This window comes from Hypanus sabinus, unplaced genomic scaffold, assembly GCF_030144855.1.
Source record: "Hypanus sabinus isolate sHypSab1 unplaced genomic scaffold, sHypSab1.hap1 scaffold_276, whole genome shotgun sequence".
Lineage (NCBI taxonomy): Eukaryota > Metazoa > Chordata > Chondrichthyes > Myliobatiformes > Dasyatidae > Hypanus > Hypanus sabinus.
Window position 1 is genome coordinate 70423 of NW_026780896.1, and position 20645 is coordinate 91067.

General features: G+C 42.0%; 1 pseudogene; it reads left to right on the forward strand.

Moving 5' to 3' along the window:
• The first annotated feature begins 1399 nt into the window (after window positions 1-1399).
• LOC132388183 (zinc finger protein 850-like) overlaps window positions 1400-20645 on the forward strand; it is a 65930-nt pseudogene continuing 46684 nt past the window's right edge.

A 20645-nucleotide genomic window follows, 5' to 3' on the forward strand; every position in this document is an offset into this window, starting at 1 on the left:
GCAGGCGTCAGCGCTGATGACGTCTACGAGTATCACGCATGCGCGTAATACACCGAAGGCCTTGAAAATTTCTGGTGCAGGTAAGAAAGTTTCTCTGTGTTTTTATCTTAAACACCGACTTCAGGACAATTCCTGTGAAATCCGGTCACCGTGACCCGCAATCCCGGGATAGTCCTGCTCTCGTCCCTCACTCTCAGTCCCACTATCTGTACACGGACCCCGGGGAGCTTCCGGCTGATGAGGGAATGGGAACCGATGGATCTCTCAGACAGAGCTGAGCTCCAGCTATCTAAATGCAAGGATTAGGAACTCGGAGAAAGGGAACAAAATCTTTTACATCACCAGTTGAGAAAATCGTCTTTGTTCTACGTCCAACCTCTAACAAGAGAAAATCTGCAGATGCTGGAATTCCAAGCAACACGCACAAAAAACTGGAGGAACTCAGCATTAGTACTCTTTTCCACAGATGCTGCCTGGCCTGCTGCGTTCCTCCAGTATTTTGTGTGTGTTGCTTGTTCTACCTCCTCTTGCTCTGGACTTTTCTACCGGTGAGAACATGTTTTGTCCCATTCTCTCTGGGTGCGTAATGGCTTGGGCAACAAGTGGCTTTCACATCACAAATATGCCAGACTCCAGTGAGACAGACTACTGCCCTTCCCTTCATATACATTGGCATTGCATTCACTGAGTTCATCACCGTCAGTCATTGGGGACGGGTTTAGGGGAATATTTTTGTAGAATATAGAAACTGGTGATACCTGTGTGCATTGTGGTGATGCAAAAGTTGCTGGAGAATTTGCAAGTGGGAAGAAGTGGAGTGATATTTGGAAATCTGAATTTTTAAAGTGTAATTTATCAAGCAAACCACATATGGACAATATGCAAATGCTTTGGTGAGAAAATCCTTCATTACCCATTCCAGGCCTGCTACATAGGTTTTGTGAAAGTGCAGATGAACTTGATCGAACCCAGAGGAGATCAAAGTTCCTGTCAACAGTGATTTGCCAGCTATGAAAATGAATACATCTCTATATAAAATTCACTGTGCACATCTTGTCACTGGATAAAAAAATGCACAGTATCTGCAGACTGATGATTACAAGTTAGAGGGGCTACTGGTGAGAAGGCGGGGAGATCTCCAGTGTCCCTGATGCCCTCACATACAAGGTGTGCATCCAGCTGCAGCTTGTAACCCTGCACTTCAATGAGCTGGAACATGAAATGGATGAATTCCAGATCATCCAGGAGTTGGAGGTGTTGATAGATATGACATGCAGAAAGGTGAGTTACACCCAAGGTGCAGGGCACAGGAAACTGGGTGAGAGTCAGGAAGGGGAATGAGGTTAAATAGGAATCACAGAGTACTCTAGTGGCCATCCCCCACAACAACAGGAAGACTACTTTAGAAGCTGTTGTGGGAATTCCCTGGCAGAGGGCTAATAGAGGATTTGTTAGTTAGGGGAACAGATCAAGAAGTGACTAATATCCTAGTGGTAAGGCTTGCCAGAGGTAGTGGGGGGGCGGGGGGGTGGGCGGTGGTTATGTGGTTAAAGTAAGTTGTAGGGGGAATGGGAGCCAGAATGACAGAACAGATAGTGGAGATGGTGAATTGAATTGAATTGACTTTATTATATACATCCTTCATATAGATGAGGAGTATAAATATTGACATTACATTACCATCTAAATGTGCAATGTGTAATTTAAATTGTTTTATAATAATTAGTTTGTATATAGCACAGTCAAGAAAGCATAGGAATCAATTAATCAGTCTGATGGCCTGGTTGAAGATGATGTCCTGCAGCCTGTTGGTCCTTTTGCTGTGGTGCTGTGTGCTGGATGGTAGCAGCAGGAACAGTTTGTGGCTGTGGTGAATTTGGTTCCCGATAACCTTTGTGCCCTTTTTATACAAATCCATACGCCTACCATCCCGGCTCCCATCCAAACTTCATTTAAATAGGGAAACTGAACTCATATTCGCCACTTGTCTTGGCATGTCATTCCACACTCTAACTGTCATTTAAGTAAGGACCTTTTCCATATGTTTCCGTTAAATTTTCACATTCCCCTCTTACATATGACCTCTGGTTATTATCCCACCCAACCTCAGTGGAAAAAAGCTGCTTGCATTTACCGTATCTATACCCTCATAATCGTGTATACTTCTGACAATTTTCCAAAGCAATGTATAATTTCATTGTTTATGTTTAGAGCCTTTTTTACGTGTAGAGGATGATGAGGGACGTAGATCGTGTTCATAGCCAGAGGTTTGTTTTCCCAGGGCTGAAATGTCTAACACGAGGGAGCAGAGTTTTAAGCTGCAAGGAAATAGGTACCGAGGGGATGTCAGGGGTAAGATTTTTACCCAGAGAGTGGTGGGTGCGTGGAATGCACTGCAGGCTATTTGACTGAGAGTGTTTCAGTTACTGTGGGGCCAGGAACCTATCAGCTCAGTGGGAACAGGGATAATACAAATGTCTCTCCAAACTGTGCCAGGCCAGAAATGCTCCATTCTTATAGAGAGAGGCATCTTATAGATACCAGCAGTGTGCCCAGTTAGATGATGAGTTCACTCTCCAACATGTGTTGAACCTCACTGTAACAGTGTGATGTCAGTTCACAGCTTCACAACTCAAGTGATCCCATCTGAAATGTTGTCCTAGACCCACGGATGCATTTTGTTAATCTTTTTACAGCTTCCAAATGACAAGAAATTTCTCTACGGGAATCTAAAATGCACCACGCCAGTTTTGCTGAATCTGTCCAGATATTTAGGAAGTGGAGCAAGGGATTCACTCGATCATCCTTCCTGCTCAGGCTGTGGGGAGGATTTCACTCTATCATCTGACCGACTGGCACGCCTGTCATTTTAAACAGGTGATTCCCATTCATCTGCTCAGACGGTATGAATGGATTCAGATATTTCAGCTAAAGGGACATCAGCAAGTTCACACTGGGACAATGCCATTCACCTGATCTCTGTGTGAGAAGGGATTCAGTAGGTCTTCCCTCCTGTGAACAAACCTGTCAATTCACACTGGGGCAGAGGCCTTTCACCCGCTCAGACTGTGTGAAGGGATTCACTAAGTCATCCACCCTAATGGCTCACCAACGAGTTCACACTGGGGAGAGGCCGTTCACCTGCTCAGACTGTGGGAAAGGCTTCAGCTGCTCATCTAAACTGAAGGTACATCAGAGAATTCACACTGGGGAGCGGCCATTCACCTGCTCAGACTGTGGGAAGGGATTCACTCAGTCATCTGAACTGAAGGTACATCAGAGAGTTCACACTGGCGAGCGGCCGTTCACCTGCTCAGACTGTGGGAAGGGATTCACTCAGTCATCTAAATTGAAGGTACATCAGCAAGTGCACACTGGGGAGAGGCCATTCCCCTGCTCAGACTGTGGGAAGAGATTCACTCAGTCAGCCCACCTACGAGCACACAGGTCAGTTCACACTGGGGAGAGGCTGTTTACCTGTTCATACTGTGGGAAGGGATTCATTTTGTCGACTCAGCTACTGAGACACCAGTCAGCTCACACTGGGGAGAAGCCATACACCTGCTCAGTGTGTGGGAAGGGATTCACTCGGTCATCCGCCCTAATGGCTCACCAGCGGGTTCACACTGGTGAGCGGCCGTTCACCTGCTCGGACTGTGGGAAGAGATTCACTCAGTCATCTCACCTACAAGCACACAGGTCAGTTCACACGGGGGAGCGGCCATTTACTTGCCCGTACTGTGGGGAGGGTTTCACTTTGTCATCTCAGCTACTGAGACACCAGTCAGTACACACTGGGGAGTGGTCGTTCACCTGTTCAGACTGTGGGAAGGGATTCACTCAGTCATCTCAACTGAAAGTACATCAAAGAGTTCACACTGGGGAGCGGCCGTTCAGCTGCTCAGACTGTGGGAAGGGATTCACTTGCTCATCTAAACTGAAGGTACATCAACGAGTTCACACTGGAGAGAGGCCGTTCATCTGCTCAGACTGTGGGAAGGGATTCACTCGCTCATCTGAACTGAAGCTACATCAGCGAGTTCACACTGGGGAGAGGCCGTTCACATGCTCAGTCTGTGGGAAGCGATTCACTCGGTCATTTCATCTGAAGGTACACCAGCGAGTTCACACTGGGGAGAGGCCGTTCACCTGCTCAGACTGTGGGAAGGGATTCTCTTGCTCATCTCAACTGAAGGTACATCAGCGAGTTCACACTGGAGAGAGGCTGTTCAGTTGCTCAGACTGTGGGAAGGGATTCACACAGTCATCCCACCTACAAGCACACCGGTCAGTACACTCTGGGGAGAAGCCATTCACCTGCTCAAGCCTGAATTATACCTCTGAGTAGGCACTATGGTGTAGCATATGCAGTAGCCCATGCATGTTGTCTACACAGTTGTGAGCATTTCTACTTGTGTGTTTGTGTGCCTGCGTTGCTCTGCCAAAACGCTAGTTGGTGTTGGGGTGCTATTCCACTGTGTTGAATTGACTCGAGTGGAGTTGGGAACGATGGCAACTGCTGAGTTCATCTTGTTGGAGTTGGAGCTAATGGATGTTGAACAAGAGTTACTTTTATTGAAATTACTGCAGCGCAGAAAGAGAGAAATTTTTCCATTTCTTTGTGCAGTCCATGACGTCCAAGCCGCTCTTGTGGAAATTTCTTTCCACAAATTTGATGCCATTTTCAAGTCTTTATTGTGTGCCGGTGAAGAGTCGTGCAAATGTACATATTTTCTGACTTCCTCACTTACCCTCTCCTCAATTTGTTCCATTTTCCAACTTTGAAACAACAGGATATGCGTAGGAGGAAACTGGCTGCTGCCAAGTAGATCAATCACAGTTCTTGCTGTCTGTGTCACCACGATGCATAGTTACAGTTTTGGGAATGTGCACGTTAGGCTACATTAGGCAAAAGACTCTCTTGGAGGCGCTACATGGAGTCGCTTTCCGGCTTTGCTCTATTCATTTTAAATTTACTTACCACCCCTTTAATATCTTTATCAAAGTGTTTATAACACTTTTATATATTTGAATTTGAATTTTAATCGACTAAAATGGCTTACAGAGGAAGAAAGGCATTAGCTGAAGGCAAGGAAACTGCAATGGAAATGGGAAGAAAGCAGGTGTCTTTGAACAGCCTAAAAAGTTTCAACTTACTTTACAGGCTATCTCGATTCTTTTGGATGAAAAACTTGCTAAAAGGTTTACTACCTTGGAAGTATGGTTAAAGGAGAGTGAAGGTAGGTTGGCAACACTTGAAAAGAAGAACAAAAAAACAGCAGTGAGAAATTTCATCGCTTGTAACAGCTTGAAACAGAGATCACAAATTGAATTCTTTGGAAAAGAAATGAACTTTGACCACTCATATATTGGAGCAGAATAAAGTCAAGATTATTGATTTGGAGAGTCGAAGCCACAGACTGAATTTGCGAATAATAGACACAGTGAGGACATTGAGAGCTGGGATCTTACTCATTTTTTTCTCAATTCTGAATGGAGGTCTTTGGCTCAGAGGTTTTTCTTCTCTTCCTGCGCTCGACCGCGCACATCGGGCGCTGAAACCAAAACCGTCGAAAGGGTTAAAACCGCGTCATGTAATTCTACGATGTCACAATGGGAATACTAAGGAGCTCTTCATTCCGATTGCTCATCAGAAAGGAGTTACTGAGCATCAGCATCTTAAGTTTCATTTTGTTGTAGATTTTTGTCCTGAGGTTATGCAAGAAAGATTGCATTTTAAAATGGTGATGTCAGAATTATATCAGAGGAATCTTTGTCCAGCTTTGTTCTAAACATTTCACCTAAGGGTTGCTATGCCCGACAAATCATTCAAATGCTTTAAATCCGTGAATGAAGCAAAACAATTTCTCGAAGATCTAAGCTTGAACGCAGATGTCTAATGTTTTGAAGATCAATATTTGAGCGTGGATGTCTATGAAATTTACGGTTCCTTTATGTCTGTGTATCTGGTTTATTAATTAACAACCAGCTTATAGATTTGGACACTTTAGAACTTTGCCCTTGGGTTGATTACAGTCGCACTGTGTTTTGACGTACGGACGTTTATTATGTTTCCACGTTAAAGTTCCTTTAATTTTTCCTTCATTGTTTTACTTTTTTATTTTTAGTTGTTTGCTTTTGAAAATCATTAAGACTTTGATTTGCTGATTATTTCCTTTTTCTTGAAATATTATTAAAATTGTATTTTGTGTCATTTTTAAGACCTTTCCTTTTAAAATGGTCTGCAATTGGCTGTTTTTTCTCTAACATCTGCTTGACATTCCTCTCGTAATGTTTTGACAATGGGTGGTTTGTTTCTTATTTTTTTTATTTTGATAGATTTGCCCTCAAGGGAGACAAGGGTAGGGAGGTTCTTAGATAGTTGTTTGGCTATCTATTGGCCAGGTTTTTGGTCTTTGTGGTTTGGGGTGGGGGGGGGGGTAGGGCTATTTTTAGTCTAGTATTTTTTTCTTTTTGGCTGAACTGAAACTACAAAAATGTCTGTATTGTCGTAACTTCCGTTTCCTCTTTAAACTATTTTCCATCTTCCTGATTCGTGAGTTTCCTATGCAATATGGTTAACCCTTTACATACTACATTGTTTATTTAAGGAAAATGGATATTCCTAATTAATTTTGTCATTATTAATTTTGTTTCATGGAATACGAACGGTTTGAATCATCCAATTAAATGGGAGAATATTTTTTGAGTTTTTCATAGACTGAATGTTCAGATTATTTTTGCGCAGGAGACTCATCTGAGTAAGGAGGGTAATCAGCGCTTCCTTAGTTTTCGGAAAGACCAACAGTTTCACTCTAACTCATCGACTAAGGTGAAAGGTGTTTCTTTTTTTTATAGACTCCTAGATTTCATTTGTTCACTATGATACAATTTCAGACCAATATGATAGACTTCTATTAAACACCGGTTAACTTTATGACAATAAATTAGTTTTGGTTAATATTTATGCACTAAATACTGACTATACTGAATTTAAGCACTTTTTTGCATTTCTTCTCAATTTATATGAATATATGGTAATAATGGGTGGAGATTTTAATTGATGTCTGAAACGTATGATGGATAAGTCTGTGCCTAATCAGGTACTTACAAACAAATCTGCTATTTTTATTAATTCCTTCTTAGTTGACTCTGGAATTTTAAAAATTAGGAGGTTTTTATATCCTAATGAAAAAGAGTTCTCTTTTTTCTCATGTATATCATAATTACTCTAGATTCCTTTACACCTTTATTGATTTTCGATTAGTTTCATTTGTCACTGCCTGTGAATATGATAACATTGCCATTTCCGATCATGCACCTTTGAAATGATCAGTTAAGTTAACTGATGTAACCTTTGGTACCAAACAATGGCGGTTCAACTCTATTTTACTTCAGGGCTTAAATTTTATTAATTTCATTAAAGAACAGATTGCTTTTTTCTTTTCAACTAACTCAACGGAAGAAATTTTAAGTGGGATATCACACGATGCCTTTAAAACATATATCCGAGGGTAAATTATTTCACACTCTGCTGGATTGAAAAAAAAAATAATTTCAAATTAATAATGAAATACGTACATTGGTTGATAAGATTAAAGAAATTGATAGAAATTATTCTATTGCTCCCCATTTGATGCTTTATAAAGAGAGAGTTGAACTTCAGATGCAACATCATTTGTTATTAACATCCCTGATTGAAAATCAGTTACTTTATATATTTGTTGATAAATTGGGTAAATTATTGGCTAACCAATTAAAAGCTGCTTTAGCGAAACTTCAGATTAATAGGGTTCTTAAACAGGATGGTACTTTGACGGTTGACCATGACGAAATTAACAAATTTTTTCAAGAATTTTATACCAATTTATACTAATCAGAATTTCCTGAGGATTCTATCATAATGCATGAATTTTTCAGGAAATTAAATATTCTGAAATTATCAGTTGATGAACATTTAGTATTAGACACACCCATTACTGAAGAGGAAATAAAGAAAGCAATTTATTCAATGAATTCTGGTAAAGCACCTGGTCCGGATGAGTATACAGCTGAATTTTTAAAATCTTTTTCCGGTTTACTTTCTCCCTGGTTAGGTAAAATTTTTAAAGATGCTTTATTTGTACATAAGTTACCACAAACATTTTATGAAGCATCAATTTATTTAATTCCCAAAAATGATAAATGATCTCACTGAATGTGCAACAGACAGAACTATATCTTTGTGAATGTTGTATCTAAAATCCTTTCTCAAATATTAGCAATTAGATTGGTGAAGATATTGCCACAAATTGTCTCCGAGCATCAGACAGGATTTATTAAAAATCATTATACACATTTTAATGTTTGGAGGTTAATGAACATTGTATACATGACTTTATCTAAGACACCAGAATGTGTTATCTCGGTCGATGCCGAGACGGCGTTTGATACATTTGAATGGGAATATTTGTTTAAAATACTAGAGAAATTTACTTTTTGCCCAAAATTTATATCTTGGATACAATTGATATAACATATACCTTTGGCGTCTGTTTCACTAATAATCAGAGATCCCCTTTCTTTAGGCTTTTCCAAGGTACTAGACAAGGCTGTCCCTTACTATCAGATATTGGCCTGGAGCCCTTGGCAATTGCTATTCGTGATTCACCCAATATATTTGGTGTTACTCATGGGAATGGGACGCGTAAAGTATCACAATATGCAGATAACCTGTCGCTAGATATTTCTAATCCAGAGTAATCCATTCCTGCAGTAATAACACATCTTGCACAGTTTAGTAGTTTTTCTGCTTATAAACTGAATCTTAATAAAAGTGCTTTCCCCATTAAATAGGCAAGTCTCAATTTACAGACAGTTACCATTTAGATTGCTTGCTGATTATTTTATTTATTTGGGTGTTAAAATTACTAAGAAGCACAACGATTTATTTAAAGTTAATGTTTACCCTTAATTGATCAGGCTAAACAATTGTTTACTAAATGGTCCCCATTGTCCTTATCCTTGATTGGTTCCATTAATGCTATTAAGATGATTATTTTACCTAAATTTCAGTACCTATTTCAGGCAGTATCAATTTTTATCTCTAACATTTTTTTAATATTATTGATTCTAAAATTTCTGCATATGGATGGCAGAATAGAAATCCCAGGTTAAATTAGAAATAGTTACAGAAATCAAAAAAGGAAGGCGGCTTGGTTTTGCCGGATCATAGTTTTTATTATCGGGCAATTAATATTCGATATTTAATGTTTTGGACACAAGAGTTGGATGAACCTTGAGCGTGAGTCTCGACAGGAGTTTTCATTGGCTTCTATGTTAGGGGCTGTGGTTCCCTTTGCACTTACTAAATTTAATAAGCAAATGGTAATTACAATAATTAAGCATACAATAGGAATATGGTTTCAATTTTGGTACGTTTTTGGACCAAATAAATATATACTGTCAAGTTCTATTATATCTATTTTTTTTTCTTTCAACCATTTAAATTGATCAAGCTTTTCTTTTATTGCAAACAAAGGGAAAATTATGTTTTCGTGACTTATTTATGGATGATTGTTTTATTTCTTTTGAACAACTTTCTAATATATATAATTCGCCTAGATCACACTTTTTCTGATATTTACAGATTAGAAACTTTTTGAATGTTATTTTACCTTCTGTTCCGATATCACATCAAATTGAAGTTACGGGGGAAAAAAGTTCAAATCCACATCAGAAGAGTTTATTATCATTTATTTATGATTTAATTATGAAAATACACTTGGATACTTCTGATAAAATTAAGAATGAGTGGAAAAGAGAACTTGGGATACCTTTACCTGTACAGAAATGGGAGAAAATTCTTGAACTAGAAAATACCTCTTCAGTGTGTGTCAGACATGCCTTCATGCAATTTAAGGTGGTTCATCGGGCTCATATGTCCAAGGATAAGTTTGCTCATTTTTACTGCCATTAAATCCTGTTTTCTGATGGATGTAATTCCGAGGTAGCTTCCTTGACACATATGTTCTGGTCTTGTCCTCCTCTAAAAAAATATTGGAAGGATATTTTGAGATATTATCTCAGTAGTTCTGCGTATTGATTTACAACCCATCCTACTACCGCAATTTTTGGACGACCGGTGATGGACTCTAGTCATTTATCCTCGTCAGCTTGTCCTCTAATTGCATTTGTTACATTAACGGCCAGCAGATCTACTTTACTTAAATTGAAAGATTCCAATCTCCCTACTACATTTGAATGGTTCCCCAAACCATAACATGCCTAAACGTGGAAAAAATTAGGAGTGGTACTGTGGATCCTTCGGTTGAATCTGAAGAGACTTTGAGGCCATTTATTCAATAGTTTCATATGATGTAAGTTGACCCTTTCCGAATCTTGTGTAATAAGTTTTTGTTCTTGTATAGACGAGCGGAGTTAACGCCAAATAATTTCAGCCGTTGTAATATGACAGCCCAATTCTGTCTTTTTTTAAGTTTAGTGTTTTTTCTAGTTTACGATTTTTTTCTCCTTATATAATATCTCTTTCATGGTTAGTTGCTATGAGATTAGGAGGTTAAACTATATTTGTCAATTGAAATCTGTGCTTTTACGTGTCAACCGTTATTAATGTAATCCCGATCTCTTTGTATCGTTATATAATTGCTATGCTTATTAAATTTGAAACTTAATAAAAAGATTGAAAAAGAAAAGGAAACTGGCTGCTACTAAGTGGACCAATCACAGTTCTTGTCGTCTGCGTAGCTGTGATGCGTAGTTGCATTTTTAGGTATGTGCGCATTAGGCTACGGCATACAGTACAGCCGAGGGTGCAGCGTCGGGTACGCGGCCAAGTAGAGCCTACGGCGTAGACTCGACGGAGAAGAATAATTCTGGCTTCAATGTGTGGGAAGGGATTCACTTTGTCATTTCAACTACAGAGACACAAGCGAGTTCACACTGGGTAGAGACTAATCACCTGTGCAGACTTTATCAGGAGATTTTCACAGCCAAATCAACCAATCATTCAGTACACACTGTGGAGAGGTTGTTCATCTGCTGTGAATGAGGGAAGCTATTCACTCATTCATCTAACCTTACGTAACGATCGCTTCAGCTGGCAGTTTAATATACGGGGTGATAGCCCCACCCACCCCCCCCCCCAGCCCGAGCAAACTTAGGAAATCTCATTTGGGTGAATGCTGTGTGATGTTTCCCATGGTACAGATCAGTACCCCGAAGTAACAAACGATGCACAATATGCAATTAAACGATTGAGCTCTATAATACTTATTTTGACTACAGGGTTAGTAAAGAAACTGAAAAAAAAGAAAAAGGGCCCGCTCTCTCCATTCACGTCTTCTCATCTCTCGCCAGCAAAAAACCGTGAAAATCTCTCTTACAGACTCACAAGAAAGAATATTTCTGTCATTGCATAGCCCCACACTCGAAAACCCTATTTCCTCTAGTCTTCCCCTAAACATTGCTGCCACAGAGAAACCATTACCTCAGCAGCGAAACATTACAGAGAGGCCGTTACTTTAGCAGTGAAACCTTACAGCGTGTTACACTTACCACACACTACCGGTTCACACTGGGAGAACGTTTCAATGAGCTGTATGCTGAATATTTATTCATCAGCGTTGCTGAATGCAAATTCGAGAGTGAGTGTCGGTGCTGAACTCTGCAATTATTGCTGCTGCTCACCAGGCATGTGAGGAGTTTCTTCTGCTGCATAGTCACCTTTAATGGGACTAGACCTGTGACAAATAAATCAACTCTATATTAAACACTGTCTCCGGTGCTTAGTGAATTTATAACACACCTAGTGTACAGCAGAGAGTCACCTCAGGCCGGCTGGACCTTGCCAGTGATTCTGTTCCACAGCAGATCTTTCAAATCCTCCCCTGTTGTTCACCTCTCACTGTCCATGTGAATGAGTTCCAAACAGTCACCACTCTGTGGGTGAAGAGGTTCCCCTTGAATTTCCTGCAGACTGAAGAAGTCGAGCTGACTGCAGTTCTGCCTGAGATGTTCTTCGCCCCTCAAATTTCTATGCATCACAAAGAGGAAGTAGAATTTTAAAGCTAAGGTGACAAAACCGTGGCTGTTAAGAAAAACCAAAGAGAGGGCATAGAGCAAAAATCACTAGTATGTTGAAGGATTGAGAAGATTTTAAAAACCAACAGAATGCAACTAAAATAATTAAGAAGGAAAAGATGGAACACTTCAGTGAGCTAGCCGGTAATATTAAAGAGGATACCAAATGTTTCTTCAGGTAATTATAGTGTAAAAGAAAGGCAGAAGCGGATGTCGAACCACTGAAAAATTATGATGGAGAGGTAGTAATGGGCTCGGAGTGCAAGGTCATGCCAGATGAACTGAATAAGTCTTGTACATCACTCATCTCTCGAAGACACCGGCAGGAATACGGAAGTACCAGATGTCAGTGGTCAGAATGTGTAAAGTTACGTTACTCGGGAGAAGGTTCTTGGAAACTGATATGGTCTGAAGGTAAACAGGTCACCTGTACAATATAGTATACACCCCAGAGATCTGAAGGAGGTGGCTGAAGAGATGTGGAGGCATTAGCAGTGATTTTTCGAGGATCGTTAAGGAAATAAAATCCTAAGAAGTTTTTTTTCCACCTTCACTACTCCCCCTCTCGCAGTTTCACCTATCACCGACCACTTACTCTACCCTTTTCACCCCCGCAGTTCTTCCTCTGACGTCTCATGTTTTCCCCCCAGTCCTGATGAAGGGTGTCGGCCCGAAACGTCGACTGTTTACTATTTCCCATATATGCTGCCTGGCCTCCTAGGGTCCTCCAGCATTTTGTGTATGTGTTGCTTGGATTCCCAGCATCCACAGAACGTTGCAGTTGATACTGATAAGAGACAGATAGTTTAGAGCAAAGCTGCAGTCTGTAAAAGGTCTTCGATAGGTTTGGAGAACGGACAACGAAGTCGTGGATGAGATGTACGGAATTGTACAGTGTATGCAAATGTACGGTCATGTACAATTGTGGAAGGAATAAGGACGTAGAGAAAAAATAAATAAATGGGAGAAATTTCAAAAATGAGAGGTGCATAAATACTTGGGAATCCTTGAGCAGGAGTCCTTAAAGGTTTGCTTGCAGATTGAATCGATGAAGGATGACAACTGTAATGTTAGCATATAATAACAAGGGCGTGACACTGTAGCTTGAAAACGCATTGGTCAGATCGCTGTTGGTGAATTGTGAACTGTTTACAACCTGCGAAAACAGATGTGCTCGTATTGGAGCGGGTCCGGAGAACGTTCACGGGAATGCCGGGCCTTCCAGTTCACGGGAATGCCTTCTGCCGACTGCGTAGGATGACGAGTCTATCGGGACCCTGAGGACTTGCGGAAACTATGTGGTGGTTTCTTTTCAACTTATAGTCTGTTAACATCTTTGGACTATTTTTACTGTACCCATGGTCTGTTTTTTTTTAATCAATTTGATGTTGTCTGCACTGTTGTAACTATACATTAGATATAACTATGTGTAACTATGTGGTTTTGTGTAGGTCTTGTAGCTTTAGTTTTTGGTTTGTTGGGTGGTAGAGTTGGTCTCTTGGTGTGTCTGGGTCGTCTTGTTTTGTCTGGTGGGTTTGGTTCTCCTTTCCGGGAAACGCGCTAAGAAGGTAGTGCGATATTAATACGCAGCCGCCTCTCTGGACTCTGGAATTGGGGATTACCAAATATTATGTAGATTTTCTGGTGTAGTCTGTTTTGTCGTGTGCTTTTTGTGATATCATTCTGGAGAGACTTTAGTAATGCAGCTCTGACGTCATTTCCGCCCGGAGAGGGCGGGCGCTAAGGATTAAATGCCAGCGCCGCGAAGTTTGAATAAACTAGTCTCAAAATGACTTACCGAATGCGTGTCGTTGTCTCTCGCTCTGTATGTAGCACATCGCTACATTGGTGACCCCGACGGTCCAAACGGAATTTGGACCAAAGATGACCGACTCTTCATCTATTCACGCAGTTTCCACTGAATCCAGCAACGCTGCGAATTATTGTTGGTCACTTAAGCGAAAAGCCTCGGATACTGAGTACAAATGAAAACCATTAACAAAATATTTTTAACTTAGTTGCACTATTGCAAAGCATCAGCACCATTATGCAATTAAATATAATATATTCAGTAAAAGTTAATTTGTCGTTTTTCCAAATTCCTACCTGATACAAGTAGTCTGAAATTATATTTGTGTTAATCGTCAAGCAGTCTATCATAAACAAAACAATTCTGAGGAAGCAACACTTTAAAAAAATGTTGTCCAGTGAGATGACAGGACAGTTAGTCTGAGCTCAGTGGTCAGGAATATGTCCGGGTGTATTAAGGGTGAGTGTTTTGGGTACTGTAATTGGGGAGGATGATGAAGTTGGACAAAGTCAGCAGGATTCCTTTACAGGAAATAGTGTCTGACAAATCTCTTGGAATATTTTGAGGAAATAACAGGCAAGATAGATAAAGCAGAGGCAGTGGATGTTGTTTGCTTGGATTTTCAGATGATCATTAACAAGGTACCCCATGCAAGGCTGGTTCAGAGAGCAAGGAGACATGGGATCCAAGAGGACGTTGCTTTGTGGATCCAGAACTGGCTTGCCACAGAATGCAAAGAGTGGTTGTAGACGGGTCATATTCTGCATGGAGGTCGGTGACCAGTGGGGTGCCTCAGGGATCGGTTCTGGGACCCCTACTCTTTGTGATTTTTATAATTGACCTGAATGAGGAAGTGGAGGGATGGTTTATTAATTTTGCTAATGCCACAAATGTTGTGGGTGCTGTGGATCGTGTGGAAGGATGATAGAGGTTACAGTGGGACATTGACAGGATGCAAAACTGGGCTGAGAAGTGGCAGATGGAGTTCAACCTAGATAAGTGTGAGGTTGTTCATTTTGGCAGAATACAGCATTAATGGTAAGACTCTTGACAGTGTGCAGAATCAAAGGGATCTTGGGGTTCCAGTCCATAGGACACTCAAAGCTGCAACACAAGTTGACTCCGTGGTTAAGAAGTCGTACGGCGCATTGGCCTTCATCCACCATTGGACTGAGTTTAAAAGTCGTGACTTACTGTTGCAGCTATATAGGACCCTGATCAGACGCATTTTGGAATATAGTGCGCAGTCCTGGTCGCCTCACTACAGGAAGGACGTGGAAGCCATAGAAATGTTGCTGAGGCGATTTACAACGATGTTGCCTGGATTGAGGAGAATTCCTTATGAGAAGAAGTTGAATGAACTCGGCCCTTTCTCCTTGGAGTGACGGTGGATGAGAGATGACCTGATAGAGGTGTACAAGATGATGAGAGGCATCGATCATGGGGTTTGTCAGAGGCTTTTCCCCAGGGCTGAAATGACTACACGAGAGGGCACAGTTTAAATGTGCTTGGAGGTAGGTACAGAGGAGATGTCAGGGGTAAGATTTTTACGCAGAGAGTGGTGAGTGTGTGGAATGGTCTGCCGGAGGTGGTGGTGGAGGCCGAAATGAGAGGGTCTTTTAAAAGACTCCTGGATAGGTATATGGAGCTCAGAAAAATAGAGGGCTATGAGTAAGCTTAGGTATTTCAAAGGTTTGGCACAGCTTTGTGGGACGAAGGGCCTATACTGTGCTGCAAGATTTTCATGTTTCTATGTTTCCAAGTTGCTGCATGTGAGGCTGCTTAACAAGATGACAGCTCATGGAATTACAGGAAAGATACGTGTTTGGATCGAAGATTGGCTGACTGACAAGGGAGAAAGCGTCAGAATAATATGGGCATTTCTGTTTTGCTGTCGGTATCTCATGGTGTTCTGTAGGGGTCAGTATTGAGACCGCATCTTTTCGTGTTAAATCTGAATGATATGGATAACGGAATTGATACCTTGGTGACGAACTTTGGAGTTGATACAAGGATACGTACGGGGCTTCGAGAGAAGTGGGAGTCTGCAGAAAGACTTCGATAGGTTTGGAGAACAGGCAACGAAGTGGCGGATGTAACACTGTGTATGCAAGGGAACGGTCATGTACAATTTGTAGAAGGAATAGGGGCGTAGAAAAAAAATGGGAGGAAATTCAAAAATCAGAAGAGCATAGGTACTTGGGAGTCCTTGAGCAGGAGTCCCTGTTGTTTTGCTTGCAGATTGTGTTGATTAAGGATGGCAACAGTAATGTTAGCATATAAGAGCAAGGATGTGACACTAGCTTTAAAACGCATTGGTCAGATCGCTCGGTGTATTGTGAGTTGTTTCCGACCTGTTATCTGAGAAAATGCTACTCTCGTATTGGGGCTGGTCCGGAGAAGTTTCACGAGGGTGATTCCAGGAATGAAATGGTTAAGTGTGAGGAGCATTAGACGGCTTTGACCCTGTACTCGCTGGTCTGGAAGAAAGAGAGGGGATCTCATTGAAGACTATTAAATATTGAAAGGCCTCGACAGAGTGGCTGTGAAGAAGATGCACCCTGTACTGTGTGAATCTGGGACCAGAGGACAGCCCTCAATGTATAGGGCATCCACTGACAGCAGAGATGAGGAGGAATTTTAATCTTTAGAATTCATTCCCATGTAGATAGGGTGGTGAAGAGGGCTTTTGGAACGCTGGCCTTTATAAATCAAAGCATTGAGTACAGAAGTTGGGATGTAATGCTAAAGTTGTACAAGGCATTGGTAAGGCCAAATTTGGAATATTGTGTGCAGTTCTGGTCACCGAATTATAGGAAAGATATCAATAAATTAGAGAGAGTGCAGAGACGATTTACTAGGATGTTACCTGGGTTTCAGCAATTAAGTTACAGAGAAAGGTTGAACAAGTTAGGTCTCTATTCATTGGAGCGTAGAAGGTTGAGGGGGGATTTGATCGAGGTATTTAAAATTTTGAGAGGGATAGATAGAGTTGACGTGAACAGGCTGTTTCCATTGAGAGTAGGGCAAATTCAAACTAGAGGACATGATTTGAGAGTTAGGTGGCAGAAGTTTAAGGGAAACACGAGGGGGTATTTCCTTACTCAGAGAGTGATAGCTGTGTTGAATGAGCTTCCTGTAGAAGTAGTAGAGGCCAGTTCAGTTGTGTCATTTAAGGTAAAATTGGATAGGTATATGGACAGGAAAGGAGTGGAGGGTTATGGGCTGAGTGTGGGTAGGTGGGACTAGGTGAGATTAAGTGTTCGGCACGGACTAGGAGGGCCAAGATGGCCTGTTTCCGTGCTGTGATTGTTCTATGGTTATATATGTGAACGGAGTAGCGGTCAAGTCATTGAGTGTATTTTAAATGGATGTTCAAAGATTATGGGGAGAAGGCAGGAGAATGGGGTTGAGAGAGATAATCAATTGGACACGAAGGAATGGCGGAGCAGACTTGATTGGCTGAGCGGCCTCTGTCCGATATCTCATGGCTCATGGTCTGAAGAAGAGGCCAGTGAGGTTTCATTAGGATTAAGGTATTCACGCCTGGATTATTGTATTCAGTTTTGGTCATTCTGCACAAAATGCTGGTAGATCACAGCAGACCAGGCAACATGTAATGGGAGAAGCACTGTCGACTTTTCGGGCCGAGACCCTTCGTCACTGACAGTGCTTCTGACAGTGCCACCAGCATTTTGTGTGTGTTGTTTGAATTTCCAGCAGCTGCAGATTTCCTCCTGTTTGGTCATTCTGCTACAGGAGAGAGGACGTCATGCTGGAATGAGTGCAGGGGAGGTTTACGAGAATGGTGCCGGTACTCGAGGGACTGAGTTCTGGAGAGAGGTTAGACAGGTTGGGATTTCACACCTTGAATTGCAGGAGATTGAGGTGACCTTATGCAGGCGTTCCAAACCATGAGGGTACAGAAATGGGGTATATGCACAGTCCTTTTCCCCACCTTTGTGGAATCAACAACCAGAGGGCACTGGTTTAAGTTGAGAGAGGATTGACTTAATACGGATCCCAGAGGGAAATTATTAATCCACTCTCCCTTCCGGTTCATTGTTTAACTAACACGATGAGCGCACTCTCAGGTTGGAGGAGCAACACCTCATATTACATCCGGGTAGTTTACTCCTCAATGACATGAACATCGATATCTTTAACTTCTACCTCTACCTTTTTTTTTCATCAACCCACACGCCCGTCTCCTCCATCCTGTCTCCACTCTTCCCCACTGCGGATTGTCTCTCTCTCGTTCCGCTTTTACTTTTTCCCCCCATTATCCACTCTCCTATCCTATCAGATTCCTTTTTGTTCAACCCTTTGCATTTTCCACCTGCCAGCTCACAGCGTCTCACTTCATCTCCCACCTCCCCCACCCACTCACCTTCACTCTTATCAGGCTTCACCTATCACCTACCAGCTTGGACACTTTCCGCTCCCCGCACCATCTTATTCCGGCTTCTCCCCACTTCCAGTCCCGATGAAGGGTCTCGGCAGGAAATCTCTGTTTTGCTTTATCCCCCTCTATAGAAGCTACCGGATCTCCTAACTTCCTCCAACATTTTGTGTCTGTTACTCTGCATCTCCAACATCTGCAGAATCTCATCGGGACAGAGTGCAGAAAGCAGAGACTACATCGGGTCTCACTAATGTCGAGGAGGCCACAACTGGAAAACTGGAAACAGTAGATGACCACAACAGTCCCGATGTTGAGAAGTTGCCTCATATAGAAGGACAGTTTGGGACCCTGACTCGTGATGAGGAGAGAGGTTATCGGCAGGTCTGGCACTTCATCCACTTGCAGTTGGCTTCCAGCCCCGACACCCCTCCTTATCGCTGTAAACCTCCCCCTTTTGTGGACAACACTGCCACTTGGTGGTGATTTGCCGCAATAACAGGACACACTGATTTGTGGACTCCATTGTCACCAGGTGGCGCTCTGCCGCAATAACGCTGAGAGACAGAAATGTGACGCTCAGCTGCTGAAATGTTTATTCAAGATTCAGGGTTGCTTAATTCCATTTTCAGCTGACACGTGTAAATGAGGTCGAAATAATTATTACTCCGGCTCCAGAGCAACACAACAACACAACAGTAACAACAGATTATATACCGTGCACGGATTGATTGTATGTTCATAAAGTGAATAAAAACGGGGTGGGTGAGGAAGGATACCTATGGTCCACACTGTCAGGGTGTTGAGTTTACCAGGAGACAAAGACTACAGGGACGAGAGGTTTTCTGTTGGCTAATACACTGTGTGTGGACCCCGCTGGCAATGCTGGTGTTGTGACCCGAATCGAGACAAACACCACGCTGCCCACTCCACCAACAACACGGCACAGCCGGACACATAACAGGGGACTTTACATCCCACAACCCTGGATTCAGTGATGAAACCCGTGATTAATGTTGCTGTCCCACTGAAATCATAAGGAACGCCCAATAAGGTGCTTTTAAATGTGAGCGCACCACCACGGGTGACGTCACGACGACCCCCCTCGCTCCTGACTCCGTGATCTGCCCTCACGTGCGCGGTGTCGTCCGCGTGCTGGTGAGCTCGGGCTTTATCAGTTTAACAGCTGGGAAATAATCACGTGACCACTCCCTTCCTCACCGCTGACAGCAGAGAATTCAGGAGCTGCGCTATTCCCATTGGTGCAAAACGATGTCAATCACTCATTACCACCCGTCGCAGAGGCGGACAAGCCGAGAGGGTGTTACCCCCACTCCAACCTCGAACTCCCCATCACAGCAGAGTAAATGTCCGCTTTCTGATTTATTTTAATTTCCCTCCGAGGGAAGTCGGGGCGTTTCTGAAGCGTCTCCTGCGGCCGGAGTCTGAGGCCGGAGCCTCGAAGTAGGAGGAGATCGTTCGGTCCGTCATATGAAGAAAGATCAAATGCGATAACCCTTTCATTTAGAGAATTGAGGACTGAGAGGTGAACATTGAAATGCACAACATCATTACCGATTGAACCAGGGATCACAGTCTCTGCAAAAGGGAGTGGATGCCTAGATTATATTAAAAAAAAACCCATGTATTTTTACTTTACCTGCTCTCCCAGTTTTACACTTACCCTGGTCCTTCACACACCCTTACACCTTAAGATTCAGCCCAGTAGCAACAGTCAGCAATTCATTCATTTTGGCGTTTACTAATGCCTCAGGGGTTGGCGTTTCCAGAAATTTATCAGTATCCATTGCTGCTGATTTCCACACACAAATAAATCAAAAGGGATTTCCCCAATCAAATCGATAATAAATCGATCAATAAGACCCCAAATTTGGTCCTATCCCAGACGCAGGCCCCAAATTTGTTATGAACCTTATGCTTTAGAAACGAGCCAGCAGCAATAGACTACACCTGGAGTCTGGTTTTGATGTTAAAACCATTATCTTTAATAGAATCTACTTAAAAAAATTGCAAATTAAACAAGATAAACAGAAGTTAACAGTGTTATGTGTATATACGTGTGTAAATATAACTCCCAAACTATTGAGCTCAGGGGAAACAAGGCTTGGAGTCTTGAGATGGTAAACTGCGAAAGTTCAGTTCATCCACAGAATAGATGATAAGAGATATTTGTAATCCAGGGTAAATATCAAGAGAAGGCAATTATGTCAAATTCCACAGGTTCCATGGTGGTAAAATGAGAGGACAGTTGCTGTATACTTTATCTGTCATCATTCCAAATCCACATCTGAATTATTACCGAAAGTGACTTGTCACAAGGGGTATTGTCTT